We start from the raw sequence: 15411 nt of genomic DNA on the forward strand, positions 1-15411 counted from the left end.
GGACCCATAGAACATCCCCGTACCCATCTATTCCCCATCACCCCATCCCCATCCCCGTTTGCATGATCGGGGATGAAATTTTCCCATACCCATGCCCCACTGGGGAGCGGGGCCCCATTAGGGTCCCCATCCCCATAAACAAATAATCATATATATAATATGATAAAATACAATCAACATTTATTAAAGTGAAATAACAAATAAAAATGCACTAATAATGGTACATGGCGACAAGATGTTGTATGCACCATGGTTGAACACATAACAAGCCATAATGGGCATGTTTCCAACACAAATATCATAGAAATATTGAATAGCATGAGCACACGCTTGAAGAGAGTATCAATGCAAACACCACATTTAATAAGGACGAAATTTGTCTGACTCGCTTGACATAATTTATTGACTACAAAATTTGTCTGACTCGCTTGACATAATTTATTGACTCCAACATAAGGTTCCATGTGACCATAACTAACTTAAGGTAAACATGATCGTGCGCAAAAGTATTGCAGAGGTAGCAAGCTAACAGCTACAGCCTTGGTATGTGTTCGACATCATTGTTTGTTGAAGTTGAGCTGACTTGTAGGAAGTACAGAAGGAACCCCCTCTATAGTGTGATGCGCTGCAGAAACACATACGACAACCATAAAAAAATGCTTGATGAATAGATAAAAATCTTTGAAGTATGAAAATGGTGCCATGTACAATCTTAGATTGACTCACCTCTAAACCTTCTTGTATATCATCAAGGCAACTCCAGAAACTAGCAGCCTCGGTCTTCTCATCATCTACATGTGACATGTCCAAAAAAACAGAAACATAAATTTAATCATAAAACTAGAAAATAGAAATGGTTAAAGGATCAAATGATAGAGAAATGTGCAAACCTTTAGCTTTGTTTCTCTCCCAGTTTTGTGAACACATTAAAGCCTCTAGCAAATCAGGGGTCAGACGACTGCGGTGCTCACTAAGTACTCTTCCACTTCTACTGAAAGCTGACTCGGAAAATGCTACTTATCTCCCACTACGTGGAAAGAATAAAAGGATATGCATTGATTTGCACACACTAAATTATTATCACGTTAAATGCAAGAATATATATGGTATTGAGTAATATATGTAGTTACCAATTACATAATGATCATGAAAAAAATGATACTACATTTATCACAGGCATGCGTACAAATCAATTCATGTAAATAGACTGTTGTGGTAGTAAAGAAGTGTGAAAAATCATAATCAATCATTATGTGATTATGATTTCTGAAACTACTGACTAATTATTCAGTGCTAGCACGGCACAATTCAGAACTGACTCTCCCCCAAAATTTAGTGGATGATGATTGATGAACAGTACTATAATCAATCTAAAAGTTTGCAAGCCAAGGGTCGACGAAAAACAACTAAATCTTAAAAATTGTGGATGACGACCAGTACTAAATCAATCTAAAATTTCAGCTTCATGACTGAATCTAAAAAGTCTGGACGCCGATCAGTACTACAAGATACTACATGTGAGACATACATGAAAAACAATCTTCACAAATTCCAATCTCCATCGTGTATGGGCCAATCTCCATTAGCAGAAGATGTCCACGTCGGAGCATGAGGGCCAATCAACTAGAAGGACAGCGGGCAGGGAGCACGGCTAGGCGTGGCTAAGGACGGCGGGGCACGGCGGCCGATGAGGAAGGCACCTGCACCGTCGTTGGACTCTATGGCGGGGAGTGGCTCAGGGGGACGGCGCACCTGCGCCGCCGCCGCCGGCCTCTGCTAGGTCGAAGCTGTCGGCTTCTCCTATCCCCTTCTTTTTTCTAGTCGCTCGAAGAGGATAAACACGAGAGAGAGAGAGAGAGAGAGAGAGAGCACCGTGGAGATGGATGGCTGTAGGAGACGAGGTGATGGCCGTCCGGCTGCTGGTGCCTGGGTCGTGGCTGATGAATTTGATGCATCAGCGTTACATAGGAACCTTGAGCTACGGCGTTGTGCTTCTCCTGTTGCTGCAGATCTAGGAGTAGGACGTGTTGACTTCTTCGTCATGGCGGCGGCTGAGGTAAGCACGATAAGATGAGAGCTAGGGTTATTAATTTTTTAGGGTTGACTTCATCCTGTATATATAGACATATATATGGTCCTACATGTCATATGTAAAATGCGGATCTCCGTTGGGTAGCGGGTCTGGGGACTAGCATACCATCCCCATCCCCGTTGTACCCTATGGGGAATAAATAAGTTCGGTAAATATCCCTATGGGGAAGATTTTCACCCATCCCCTGCCCCTAATGGATGAAATCCCCATGGGTTTGGCGGGTATGGGGCCCCATTGCTGTCCCTACACTTGGGGGCTAATGCAAAGACAATTTTACTGGCCTTACTGAAGACCCAACTCATCACATCATAATGAGCCGGCCCTTGGGGGCTACCAATTGCTCCTGTCAACAATTCAAGGTACACAAGTTTTATTCCATTATATTGAAAGGTCAACTGCTCAGTTGGTAAAGCACAAAGCTCTTAACCTTGTGGACGTGGGTTTAAGCCCCATGATGGGGGTTACATCATATGATGTTCTTTTCAAAAGAAGTATATATAAAGTCCCAGCTCAATATTATCTTACTGAGCCAGCCCTTGGGGGCTACACGTTGTTATTCAAGTCTATATGATCATATTTATAAAGTCCCTGCTCATTATTGCATAATAACCCGGCCCTTGGGGGCTACACTGGTTGAAGCTTTTATGAGTATCAGGCAATTACAAGTCCCAGGTTGAAGCTTTTATGAGTATTCAGTCTTTACTAGTGATTAAGATGAACAACATGGATTTCTTCAAAGTGGCAGTATTTATATTGAAGCAAGTCTTAAGTCATCACTTTGTTTCTGCTCAAGACTTGGGGGCTATAGGTAATATGGATATAAATGAGAAAAATCTTCAAATTCTCAGTTTGGGTAAACCAGATTGACCCGGCGTCACCAATAACTATGACCCGACGTCGGCAACAATTATGACTCGGTGCCATCAATATTTAAAAACCGGCAATTTTGATAATGATAAATCGGCAAGTTTTACATCTTCAAACCGGCTGAAAGTCAGATGAGTATTTCAAGACTAATATTTTCTTAACTGGCGCTTTAGCTGATTCAAGTGGATTATTTCTTACAATATTCCTCTACAAAAGACCAATGTCAGCAAATTGACTCTGAAGCTAGCCTATTGACCCAGATGTCTCAAAAGAAGTATCTGGATTTTTTGCATTCACAAAGTTTGAACATATCTACTAAAGGAGATTTGCTATGAGTTCATGGGCATGTATCAAGAAAGAAATGACAAGGACTTAAAGATGACCAGGTGTCGGCTTACAAGAATTTTTAACCCGGATCACAACCTGTCAAAGTTGTTCTTGTGTTTATTTTGCAGGATCAGTTTAACATGGATAAATCCAAATTAAACAGGGGGCTAATGTCGGGGATATACCCCGCGGTATGACCTGGCCGGAAATATGACCCGGCCGGACTTGGCGATTCATTGGTGACCCGCCCTGACTTGGCGACTCACTAAGTGACCCGCCCGGATCTCTCCACTCACTGATGACCCAGCCGAGCCAGGTGACTCATTGGTGACCTAGCCGGCGGAGCAGAGGAGCAACAAGACCCGGTGGCCCAAGCAGACGGTTCATGGAAGGCCGACTCGTATTATGGTGGGCCGACTTAAGAGGAAAGTATAAGGAATATACCCTTACAAAGGAAGCAATATTAGGACTCCACTTGTAATAGAGTAATCCTAATCCTAATAGGACTAGTCATGTAAACCGCCCCTTCAACATATATAAGGAGGGGCAGGGCACCCCAAGAGGAACAAGATTGACAAGTTCCACAAGTTGGACAAGTTAGGTTTAGACAATAGCTCTCGAGATAGAGCACTCTTGTAACCATGATCATCATCATTAATATCAATGAAGCATGATGTAGGCTTTTACCTCCATAGTGAGGGGCTGAACCTGGGTAAAACATCGCGTCTCTCGTCCCGCTCAACCCCTCTCAAGCTAACACATACGTGTGTTGGCCTCACGACTAAGTCCTGACACTAAGGACATCTTCCGTGACAATTCCACGACAAAAACCAAGCTCTGGCACCTCTAAAAATCATGCTTGCCTCTGCAAAGGGCCTATCTATTTACTTTTATGTTGAGTCATCATCCTCTTATTAAAAAGCACCAATTGGAGAGCACCGCTATCATTTGCATTAATTACTGTTAGTTTACATTGAGTATGACTTGACTGGATCTCTTTTACCATGAATTACAATGTCTAGTCAGTCCTTGATCTTTAAAGGTGCTTTGCATTTATGTTTTGCGGTCTCAGAAAAGGCCAGCGAGATACCATATTGTTATATCATATTATGATTGTTTTGAGAAAGTGTTGTCATCCGAGATTTATTATTATTGCTCGCTAGTTGATTATGCTATTGATATGAGTAAACATGAGACCTATGCGTTATTGTGAATATGGTTAGTTCATAATCTTTGCTGAAAACTTGAATGCCGGCTTTACATATTTACAACAACAAGAGCAAACAGAGTTTGTAAAAGTTTTTTCATTATCACTTTCAGTTTATCAATTGAATTGATTGAGGACAAGCAAAGGTTTAAGCTTGGGGGAGTTGATACGTCTCCGTCGTATCTACTTTTCCAAACACTTTTGCCCTTGTTTTGTACTCTAACTTGCTTGATTTGAATGGAACTAACCCGGACTGACGCTGTTTTCAGCAGAATTACCATCGTGTTATTTATGTGCAGAAACAAAAGTTCTCGGAATGACCTAAAACTTCACGGAACATCTTTTTGGAAATAATAAAAAATCCCTGCAAAAGATGAAGACCAAGGGGCCCACACCCTAGCCACGAGGGTGGGGGCGCGCCCCCCTACCTCGCGGGCCCCCAAGAGCTCCTCCGACCTCAACTCCAACTCTATATATTTGGTTTCGGGGAGAAAAAAAATCAAAGAGAAGATTCATCGCGTTTTACGATACGGAGCCGCCGCCAAGCCCTAAAACCTCTTGGGAGGGCTGATCTGGAGTCCGTTCGGGGCTCCGGAGAGGGGAATCTGTCGCCATCGTCATCATCAACCATCCTCCATCACCAATTTCATGATGCTCACCGCCATGCGTGAGTAATTCCATCGTAGGCTTGCTGGACGGTGATGTGTTGGATGAGATTTATCATGTAATCGAGTTAGTTTTGTTAGGGTTTGATCCCTAGTATCCACTATGTTCTGAGATTGATGTTGCTATGACTTTGCTATGCTTAATGCTTGTCACTAGGGCCCGAGTGCCATGATTTCAGATCTGAACCTATTATGTTTTCATCAATATATGAGAGTTCTTGATCCTATCTTGCAAATCTATAGTCACCTATTATGTGTTATGATACGTTAACCCCGAAGTGACAATAATCGGGATACTTACCGGTGATGACCGTAGTTTGAGGAGTTCATGTATTCACTATGTGTTAATGCTTTGGTCTGGTACTCTATTAAAAGGAGGCCTTAATATCCCTTAGTTTCCGCTAGGACCCCGCTGCCACGGGATGGTAGGACAAAAGATTTCATGCAAGTTCTTTTCCATAAGCACGTATGACTATATTCGGAATACATGCCTACATTACATTGATGAATTGGAGCTAGTTCTGTGTCACCCTAGGTTATGACTGTTACATGATGAACCGCATCCGACATAATTCTCCATCACTGATCCATTGCCTATGAGCTTTCCATATATTGTTCCTCGCTTATTTACTTTTCTGTTGCCATTGCTATCATCACTACAAAATACCAAAAACATTACTTTTGTTACCATTACCTTTTCTACTGTTACTGAAGGAAATATGCCGTAGAGGCAATAATAAAGTTATTATTTATTTCCTAATATCATGATAAATGTTTATTATTCATGCTAGAATTGTATTAACCGGAAACATAATACATGTGTGAATACATAGACAAACAGAGTGTCACTAGTATGCCTCTACTTGACTAGCTCGGTGATCAAAGATGGTTATGTTTCCTAACCATAGACATGAGTTGTCATTTGATTAATGGGATCACATCATTAGGAGAATGATGTGATTGACATGACACATTTCGTTAGCTTAGCACACGATCGTTTAGTTTGTTGCTACTGCTTTCTTCATGACATATACATGTTCCTATGACTATGAGATTATGCAACTCCCGTTTACTAGAGGAACACTTTGTGTGCTACCAAACGTCACAACGTAACTGGGTGATTATAAAGGTGCTCTACAGCTGTCTCCGAAGGTACTTGTTGGGTTGGCGTATTTCGAGATTAGGATTTGTCACTCCGATTGTCGGAGAGGTATCTCTCGGCCCTCTCGGTAATGCACATCACTTAAGCCTTGCAAGCATTGCAACTAATGAGTAAGTTGCGGGATGGTGTATTATGGAACGAGTAAAGAGACTTGCCGGTAACGAGATTGAACTAGGTATTGAGATACCGACGATCGAATCTTGGGCAAGTAACATACTGATGACAAAGGGAACAACGTATGCTGTTATGCGGTCTGACCATAAAGATCTTCGTAGAATATTTGGGAGCCAATATGAGCATCCAGGTTCCGCTATTGGTTATTGACCGGAGACGTGTCTCGCTCATGTCTACATAGTTCTCGAACCCATAGGGTCCGCACGCTTAACGTTACGATGACAGTTTCATTATGAGTTTATGTGTTTTGATGTACCGAAGGTTGTTCGGAGTCCCGGATGTGATCACGGACATGACGAGGAGTCTCTAAATGGTTGAGACATAAAGATTGATATATTGGACGACTATATTCGGACACCGGAAGTGTTCCGGAGAAGTTTCGGATAAAACCGGAGTGCCGGAGGGTTATCGGAAACCCCGGGGGAACTAATGGGCCTCGATGGGCCTTAGTGTTGAGAGAGAGGGGCGGCCAGAGCAGGCCGCGCGCCCCCTCCCCCTTGAGTCCGAATTGGACTAGGAAGGGGGGGGGGCGCCCCCTTTCCTTCTCCCTCTCCCTCTCCTTCCTTCCCCCTCTCTCCCTTTTGGTGGAAACCTACTAGGACATGGAGTCCTAGTAGGATTCCCCTCTTGGGGGCGCACCATAGAGGGCCGGCCGGCCTCCCCCTTGCTCCTTTATATACGGGGGTAGGGGGCACCGTAGATACACAACAATTGATCATTGATCTCTTAGCCGTGTGCGGTGCCCCCTCCACCATAGTCCACCTCGATAATACTGTAGCGGTGCTTAGGCGAAGCCCTGCATTAGTAGAACATCAACATCGTCACCATGCCGTCATGCTGACGAAACTCTCCCTCAAAACTCGGCTGGATCGGAGTTCGAGGGACATCATCGGGCTGAACGTGTGCTGAACTCGGAGGTGTCGTACGTTTGGTACTTGATCGGTCGGATTGTGAAGACATACAACTACATCAACCGCGTTGTGCTAACGCTTCCGCTTTCGGTCTACGAGGGTACGTAGACAACACTCTCCCCTCTCATTGCTATGCATCACCATGATCTTGCGTGTGCATAGGATTTTTTTTGAAATTACTACATTCCCCAACAGTGGCATCCGAGCCTGGTTTTATGCGTTGATGTTATATGCACGAGTAGAACACAAGTGAGTTGTGGGCGATATAAGTCATATTGCTTACCAGCATGCCATACTTTGGTTCAGCGGTATTGTTGGATGAAGCGGTCCGGACCGACATTACGCGTATGCTTACGTGAGACTGGTTCTACTGACGTGCTTTGCACATAGGTGGTTGGCGGGTGTCAGTTTCTCCAACTTTAGTTGAACCGAGTGTGTCTATGCCCGGTCCTTGCGAAGTTTAAAACATCATCAACTTGACAAACTATCGTTGTGGTTTTAATGTGTAGGTAAGAACGGTTCTTGCTAAGCCCGTAGCAGCCACGTAAAACTTGCAACAACAAAGTAGAGGACGTCTAACTTGTTTTTGCAGGGCATGTTGTGATGTGATATGGTCAAGACATGATGCTAAATTTTATTGTATGAGATGATCATGTTTTGTAACCGAGTTATCGGCAACTGGCAGGAGCCATATGGTTGTCGCTTTATTGTATGCAGTGCAATTGCCCTGTAATGCTTTACTTTATCACTAAGCGGTAGCGACAGTCGTAGAAGCATAAGATTGGCGAGACGACAATGATGCTACGATGGAGATCAAGGTGTCACACCGGTGATGATGGTGATCATGACGGTGCTTCGGAGATGGAGATCACAAGCACAAGATGATGATGGCCATATCATATCACTTATATTGATTGACGGTAGCATTATAAGATGATCCCTCAGTAAATTTCAAGATAAAAGTGTTCTCCCTGAGTATGCACCATTGCCAAAGTTCGTCGTGCCCAGACACCACGTGATGATCGGGTGTGATAAGCTCTACGTCCATCTACAATGGGTGCAAGCCAGTTTTGCACACGCAGAATACTCGGGTTAAACTTGACGAGCCTAGCATATGCAGATATGGCCTCGGAACACTGAGACCAAAAGGTCGAGCGTGAATCATATAGTAGATATGATCAACATATTGATGTTCACCATTGAAAGCTACTCCATTTCACGTGATGATCGGTTATGGTTTAGTTGATTTGGATCACGTGATCACTTAGAGGATTAGAGGGATGTTTTTCTAAGTGGGAGTTCTTAAGTAATATGATTAATTGAACTTAAATTTATCATGAACTTAGTACCTGATAGTATCTTGCTTGTCTATGTTTGACTGTAGATAGATGGCCCGTGCTGTTGTTCCATAGAATTTTAATGCGTTCCTTGAGAAAGCAAAGTTGAAAGATGATGGTAGAAATTACACGGACTAGGTCCGTAACTTGAGGATTATCCTCATTGCTGCACAGAAGAATTACGTCCTGGAAGCACCGCTGGGTGCCAGGCCTGCTGCAGGAGCAACACCATATGTTATGAACGTCTGGCAGAGCAAAGCTAATGACTACTCAATAGTTCTGTGTGCCATACTTTACGGCTTAGAACCGGGACTTCAACGACGTTTTGAACGTCATGGAGCATATGAGATGTTCCAGGAGTTGAAGTTAATATTTCAAGCAAATGCCTAGATTGAGAGATATGAAGTCTCCAATAAGTTCTATAGCTGCAAGATGGAGGAGAATAGTTCTGTCAGTGAACATATACTCAAAATGTCTGGGTATCATAATCACTTGACTCAACTGGGAGTTAATCTTCATGTTGATACTGTCATTGACAGAGTTCTTCAATCACTGCCACCAAGCTACAAGAGCTTCATGATGAACTATAACATGCAAGGGATGGATAAGACGATTCCCGAGCTCTTCGCAATGCTAAAGGCTGCGGAGGTAGAAATCAAGAAGGAGCATCAAGTGTTGATGGTCAATAAGACTGCCAGTTTCAAGAAAAAGGGCAAAGGGAAGAAGAAGGGGAACTTCAAGAAGAACAACAAGCAAGTTGCTGCTCAGGAGAAGAAACCCAAGTCTGGACCTAAGCCTGAAACTAAGTGCTTCTACTGCAAGCAGACTGGTCACTGGAAGCGGAACTGCCCCAAGTATTTGGCGGATAAGAAGGATGGCAAGATGAACAAAGGTATATGTGATATACATGTTATCGATGTGTACCTTACTAGAGCTCGTAGTAGCACCTGGGTATTTGATACCGGTTCTGTTGCTAATATTTGCAACTCGAAACAGGGACTACAGATTAAGCGAACACTGGCCAAGGACAAGGTGACGATGCGCGTGGGAAATGGTTCCAAAGTCGATGTGATCGCGGTCGGCACGCTACCTCTACATCTACCTTCGGGATTAGTTTTAGACCTAAATAATTGTTATTTGGTGCCAGCGTTGAGCATGAACATTATATCTAGATCTTGTTTGATGCGAGACGGTTATTCATTTAAATCAGAGAATAATGGTTGTTCTATTTATATGAGTAATATCTTTTATGGTCATGCACCCTTGAAGAGTGGTCTATTTTTAATGAATCTCGATAGTAGTGATACACACATTCATAATGTTGAAGCCAAAAGATGCAGAGTTGATAATGATAGTGCAACTTATTTGTGGCACTGCCGTTTAGGTCATATCGGTGTAAAGCACATGAAGAAACTCCATAATGATGGACTTTTGGAACCACTTGATTATGAATCACTTGGTACTTGCGAACCGTGCCTCATGGGCAAGATGACTAAAACGCTGTTCTCCGGTACTATGGAGAGAGCAATAGATTTGTTGGAAGTCATACATACAGATGTATGTGGTCCGATGAATGTTGAGGCTCGTGGCGGATATCGTTATTTTCTCACCTTCACAGATGATTTAAGCAGATATGGGTATATCTACTTGATGAAGCATAAGTCTGAAACATTTGAAAAGTTCAAAGAATTTCAGAGTGAAGTTGAAAATCATCGTAACAAGAAAATAAAGTTTCTACGATATGATCATGGAGGAGAATATTTGAGTTACGAGTTTGGTCTACATTCGTAACAATGCGGAATAGTTTCGCAACTCACGTCACCCGGAACACCACATCGTAATGGTGTGTCCAAACGTCGTAATCGTACTTTACTAGATATGGTGCGATCTATGATGTCTCTTACTGATTTACCGCTATCGTTTTGGGGTTATGCTTTAGAGACGGCCGCATTCACGTTAAATAGGGCACCATCAAAATCCGCTGAGATGACACCTTATGAACTGTGGTTTGGAAAGAAACCAAAGTTGTCGTTTCTTAAAGTTTGGGGCTGCGATGCGTAGGTGAAAAAAACTTCAACCTGATAAGCTCGAACCCAAATCGGAGAAATGTGTCTTCATAGGATACCCAAGGGAGACTGTTGGGTACACCTTCTATCACAGATCCGAAGGCAAGACATTTGTTGCTAAGAATGGATCCTTTCTAGAGAAGGAGTTTCTCTCAAAAGAAGTGAGTGGGAGGAAAGTAGAACTTGATGAGGTAACTATACCTACTCCCTTATTGGAAAGTAGCTCATCATAGAAATCTGTTCCTGTGATGCCTATACCAATTAGTGAGGAAATTAATGATGATGATCATGGAACTTCAGATCAAGTTGTTACTGAACCTCGTAGATCAACCAGAGTAAGATCCGCACCATAGTGGTACGGTAATCCTGTTCTGGAAGTCATGCTACTAGATCATGATGAACCTACGAACTATGAAGAAGCAATGGTGAGCCCAGATTCCGCAAAATGGCTTGAAGCCATGAAATCTGAGATGGGATCCATGTATGAGAACAAAGTGTGGACTTTGGTTGACTTGCCCAATGATCGGCAAGCAATTGAGAATAAATGGATCTTCAAGAAGAAGACTGACACTGACGGTAATGTTACTGTCTACAAAGCTCGACTTGTTGTGAAAGGGTTTCGACAAGTTCAAGGGATTGACTACGATGAGACCTTCTCACCCATAGCGATGCTTAAGTCTGTCCGAATCATGTTAGCAATTGCCGCATTTTATGATTATGAAATTTGGCAAATGGATGTTCAAACTGCATTCCTGAATGGATTTATGGAAGAAGAGTTGTATATGATGCAACTGGAAGGTTTTGTCGATCCAAAGGGAACTAACAAAGTGTGCAAGCTCCAGCGATCCATTTATGGACTGGTGCAAGCCTCTCGGAGTTGGACTAAATGCTTTGATAGTGTGATCAAAGCATTTGGTTTTGTACAGACTTTTGGAGAAGCCTGTATTTACAAGAAAGTGAGTGGGAGCTCTGTAGCATTTCTGATATTATATGTGGATGACATATTACTGATTGGAAATGATATAGAATTTCTGGATAGTATAAAGGGATACTTGAATAAGAGTTTTTCAATGAAAGACCTCGGTGAAGTTGCTTATATATTAGGCATCAAAATCTATAGAGATAGATCAAGACGCTTAATTGGACTTTCACAAAGCACATACCTTGACAAAGTTTTGAAGAAGTTCAAAATGGATCAAGCAAAGAAAGGGTTCTTGCCTGTGTTACAAGGTGTGAAGTTGAGTAAGACTCAATGCCCGACCACTGCATAAGATAGAGAGAAAATGAAAGATGTTCCCTATGCTTCAGCCATAGGATCTATCATGTATACAATGTTGTGTACCAGACCTGATGTGTAACACACCGGATGTAACTTTCCCAATTTGTACACCAACTCTTGCCATTTCCGGCGTTAAGTTAATTTATATTCTCGGGTTCGGGTCTTTGTCTCCGTGTGTTGTTGTCATTGTCATGCATCTCATATCATGTCATCATGTGCATTGCATTTGCATACGTGTTCGTCTCATGCATTCGAGCATTTTCCCCGTTGTCCGTTTTGCATTCCGGCTCTTCGTTCTCCTCCGATGGTCATTTCTAGCTTTCTTTCGTGTGTGGGGATTAAACATTTACGGATTGGACCGAGACTTGCCAAGCGACCTTGGTTTACTACCGGTAGACCGCCTGTCAAGTTTCGTATCATTTGGACTTCGTTTGATACTCCAACGGTTAACCGAGGGACCGAAAAGGCCTCGTGTGTGTTGCAGCCCAACACCCCTATATTTTGGCCCAAAATCCACCTAACCTTGCTCCATCATCTAGATCGTTCGATCACGATCGCGTGGCCAAAAACCGCACCTCATTTGGACTCTCCTAGCTCCTCCTGTGCCTATATATAGACCCCTCTCGAAAAATCCGGATCCTCCCACGTCCAAACCCTACAATCCACCGCGCCGCCGACGGACATTGTCCGCCCAGGGCGGACACTCCGCGCCGCCGCCCCCACACCAGTGGCGTTCCTCCATGTGGCGCTCACTGCTCGCCGCGCCGCCAGGCCCGGGAAGCCCAAGGCCGGCCCCCGAGGGCCCGTTCTCCGCCGCCGCCGCCCGGGCTCGCCTCCCTCGCCCGCCCGTGCCTTCCCCGTCGCTGAGATCCGCCCCGCCGCCGCGCGCCATCTCCGGCGAGGGCGTCGCCTCGCCCCGAGCCGCTCCGACGCCGGCCGCCGCCGCCAAGCCGCCGCCTCCCCCGCAGATCTCCGCCGCCACCGCCTCGCGGATCTCCGCCGCCGCCACCGCGCAATCCGCCGCCACCAACGCCGCACCCTCCGGCCGCCTCCTCCCTCCTCAACTCTGGCGTGAACAGTGCGCGCGCCGCCGTCCTCGGATTCCGTGCCATGAACAGTAAACCCTAGATCTCGGGGTAAAATTTCTTCTAAGTCCTCGGAATCACAGATCCAAGTGCTCATGTTCGTAGCCCCGTAACTTTGCATCCGTAGCTCCGATTCATGCATATAGCATATCACAATGTTCATCTCAGAGAGTACAACATTTAATTCCATTGCATCATTTTCATTTGAGTTCATCTTGATGCCCGAAATGGTGTTAGAAGAGGGCTACTTGAGATAATTGTCAGATCTGCTACTCCATTTAGCTTTTTGTCATTTTTGCCATGATTATTGTGTGCATGCTATGCCCATGTGCTCTACATATGTTTTGCTAAGGGTTTTCTCATCTTTCTATAGGTGCAACCCATGTATTTTTGTGATGTGTGTGGTGACTAGTGCAAGCTTGCAAAGTGGTGCACTTGCTAATTCTGTTTTCAGGGACTTAGCATTTCCACCAAGTCCTTGAGCTGTTTATCTCATGATGCCATATGTTCATGTTGTTTCCTAGTGATCCATGCCTCTTTTGAGGATGATCAGTAAAGATGTTTTGTTAATATTGTAGTTCTCTATCCATCCATGTCTTTGTTTGCAATTATGGAGCACCCTAGCTGGAGTCAATTGAGCTCTACTTTTGCTACTTTGTGAATCTGGGCAGATTGTCAACTTGTTTGCAATTTTGCCGATGATGTTGTAGTTGATCCGTGCATGCTATGCTATTGTTCTTGCCATGTCTAGCTTGCATCTTGTGCCTTCTTGATGGGTGTATTCTTTTCGTTCCATGACTTGCTCCATAGTGAGTGCATCGAGCTTGTAAACATGCCTACTTGAGTTATGTTTCAGCATGTTCCAGTTTTCACTAAGTATGAAAACTGATTATGTTTTTGCTATGTTCACATGCTTGCAATTGTATTTTCTGGTCCCTTTTGGCTCAAGGTCACTAAGGGACTTTTGTTAAGCTCTTTGAGTAGCTCCATGCCATACTTTACTTTGCCATGTTCAGATCCTGTAGCATGTAGTTTTGTGGCTCCGAAGAGGGCTAGCTGATCTGAAATTCCAGACAAGTGTTAATTTCACTAAGTCTGAAATCTGTTTGCCATATGCATTTTTGCCATGCTTGTTTGAACCTGTTAATGGATGAATTGGCCGTAGCTCAGTGCTAGACTTTTGTTAAGCATCTTGTATGCATCCCTTCCATGTATTTTGTTGTCATGTTTGGGTGCTGTAGCATGTTCATCTCATTCCATTTAGATGGCTACTTGCTGTAAATCGCTGACCGGTGTCATATTTGAATTGCTTGCCATTTCCAAACCGTAACTCTGATTCCGGCATTCTTTATATCGTTTTCAAGCGATTTCATCTCATATTTCCAGTGGCACACTTGGATTTCCATGTTGAGACCAGGTTCATGCATTTACGGTCATATCTTGCATTTTGCAACCCGCATCGTATCCCGCATAGCATATCATCATTGCATCATATTGTTTGATCCTTGCACGTGGTTTATTGTATCCTTGTTTGCTTGTTTGTATTGTTTGGGTAGAGCCGGGAGACGAGTTCGCTAATGAGGAGCCTGTTGAGTTTGCTTTCGAGGATCCAGTCAACTCTGACAACTATGCAGGCAAGATGATCATACCTCGAAATCACTACTATCTTTGCTATGCTAGTTTGCTCGCTCTTTTGCTATGACAATGCTACGATGCCTACCACTTGCTTGCAAGCCTCCCAAATTGCCATGTCAAACCTCTAACCCTCCATTGTCCTACCAAACCGTTGATTGGCTATGTTACCGCTTTGCTCAGCCCCTCTTATAGCGTTACTAGTTGCAGGTGAAGATCGGAGGTCGTTCCTTATTGGAATATTTATTTTCTTGTTGGGATATCATTATATTATCTTGTTATCTTAATGCACCTATATACTTGGTAAAGGGTGGAAGGCTTGGCCTCTCGCCTAGTGTTTTGTTCCACTCTTGCCGCCCTAGTTTCCGTCATATCGGTGTTATGTTCCCGGATTTTGCGTTCCTTACGCGGTTGGGTTATAATGGGAAACCTTTGATAGTTCGCCTTGATTAAAGCTTTTCCGGCAATGCCCAACCTTGGTTTTACCATTCGCCACCTAGCCTCTTTTTCCCTTGGGTTTCCGGAGCCTGAGGGTCATCTTATTTTAAACCCCCCCGGGCCAGTGCTCCCTCTGAGTGTTGGTCCGAACCGGGCAGCCTGCGGGGCC

General features: G+C 43.8%; 1 long non-coding RNA gene across 3 annotated transcripts; it reads right to left on the reverse strand.

Annotated features, from left to right (window-relative positions):
* Positions 1-340: 340 nt before the first annotated feature.
* LOC123058230 (uncharacterized) lies at positions 341-2061 on the reverse strand. 3 transcript variants are annotated; one of them, XR_006427098.1, is made up of 4 exons: positions 1873-2061; positions 891-1027; positions 727-791; positions 341-625 (listed from the first exon to the last, which is right to left on the reverse strand). It is a non-coding gene; the product is annotated as an uncharacterized lncRNA (long non-coding RNA). The 3 variants fall into 3 exon arrangements; XR_006427099.1 differs by lacking the exon at positions 1873-2061 and adding an exon at positions 1529-1859; XR_006427097.1 differs by lacking the exon at positions 1873-2061 and having other exon boundaries at positions 891-1858.
* Between the last annotated feature and the right edge of the window lie 13350 nt (positions 2062-15411).

The sequence above is a fragment of the Triticum aestivum genome, chromosome 3A (assembly GCF_018294505.1).
Source record: "Triticum aestivum cultivar Chinese Spring chromosome 3A, IWGSC CS RefSeq v2.1, whole genome shotgun sequence".
Classification (NCBI taxonomy): Eukaryota; Viridiplantae; Streptophyta; class Magnoliopsida; order Poales; family Poaceae; genus Triticum; species Triticum aestivum.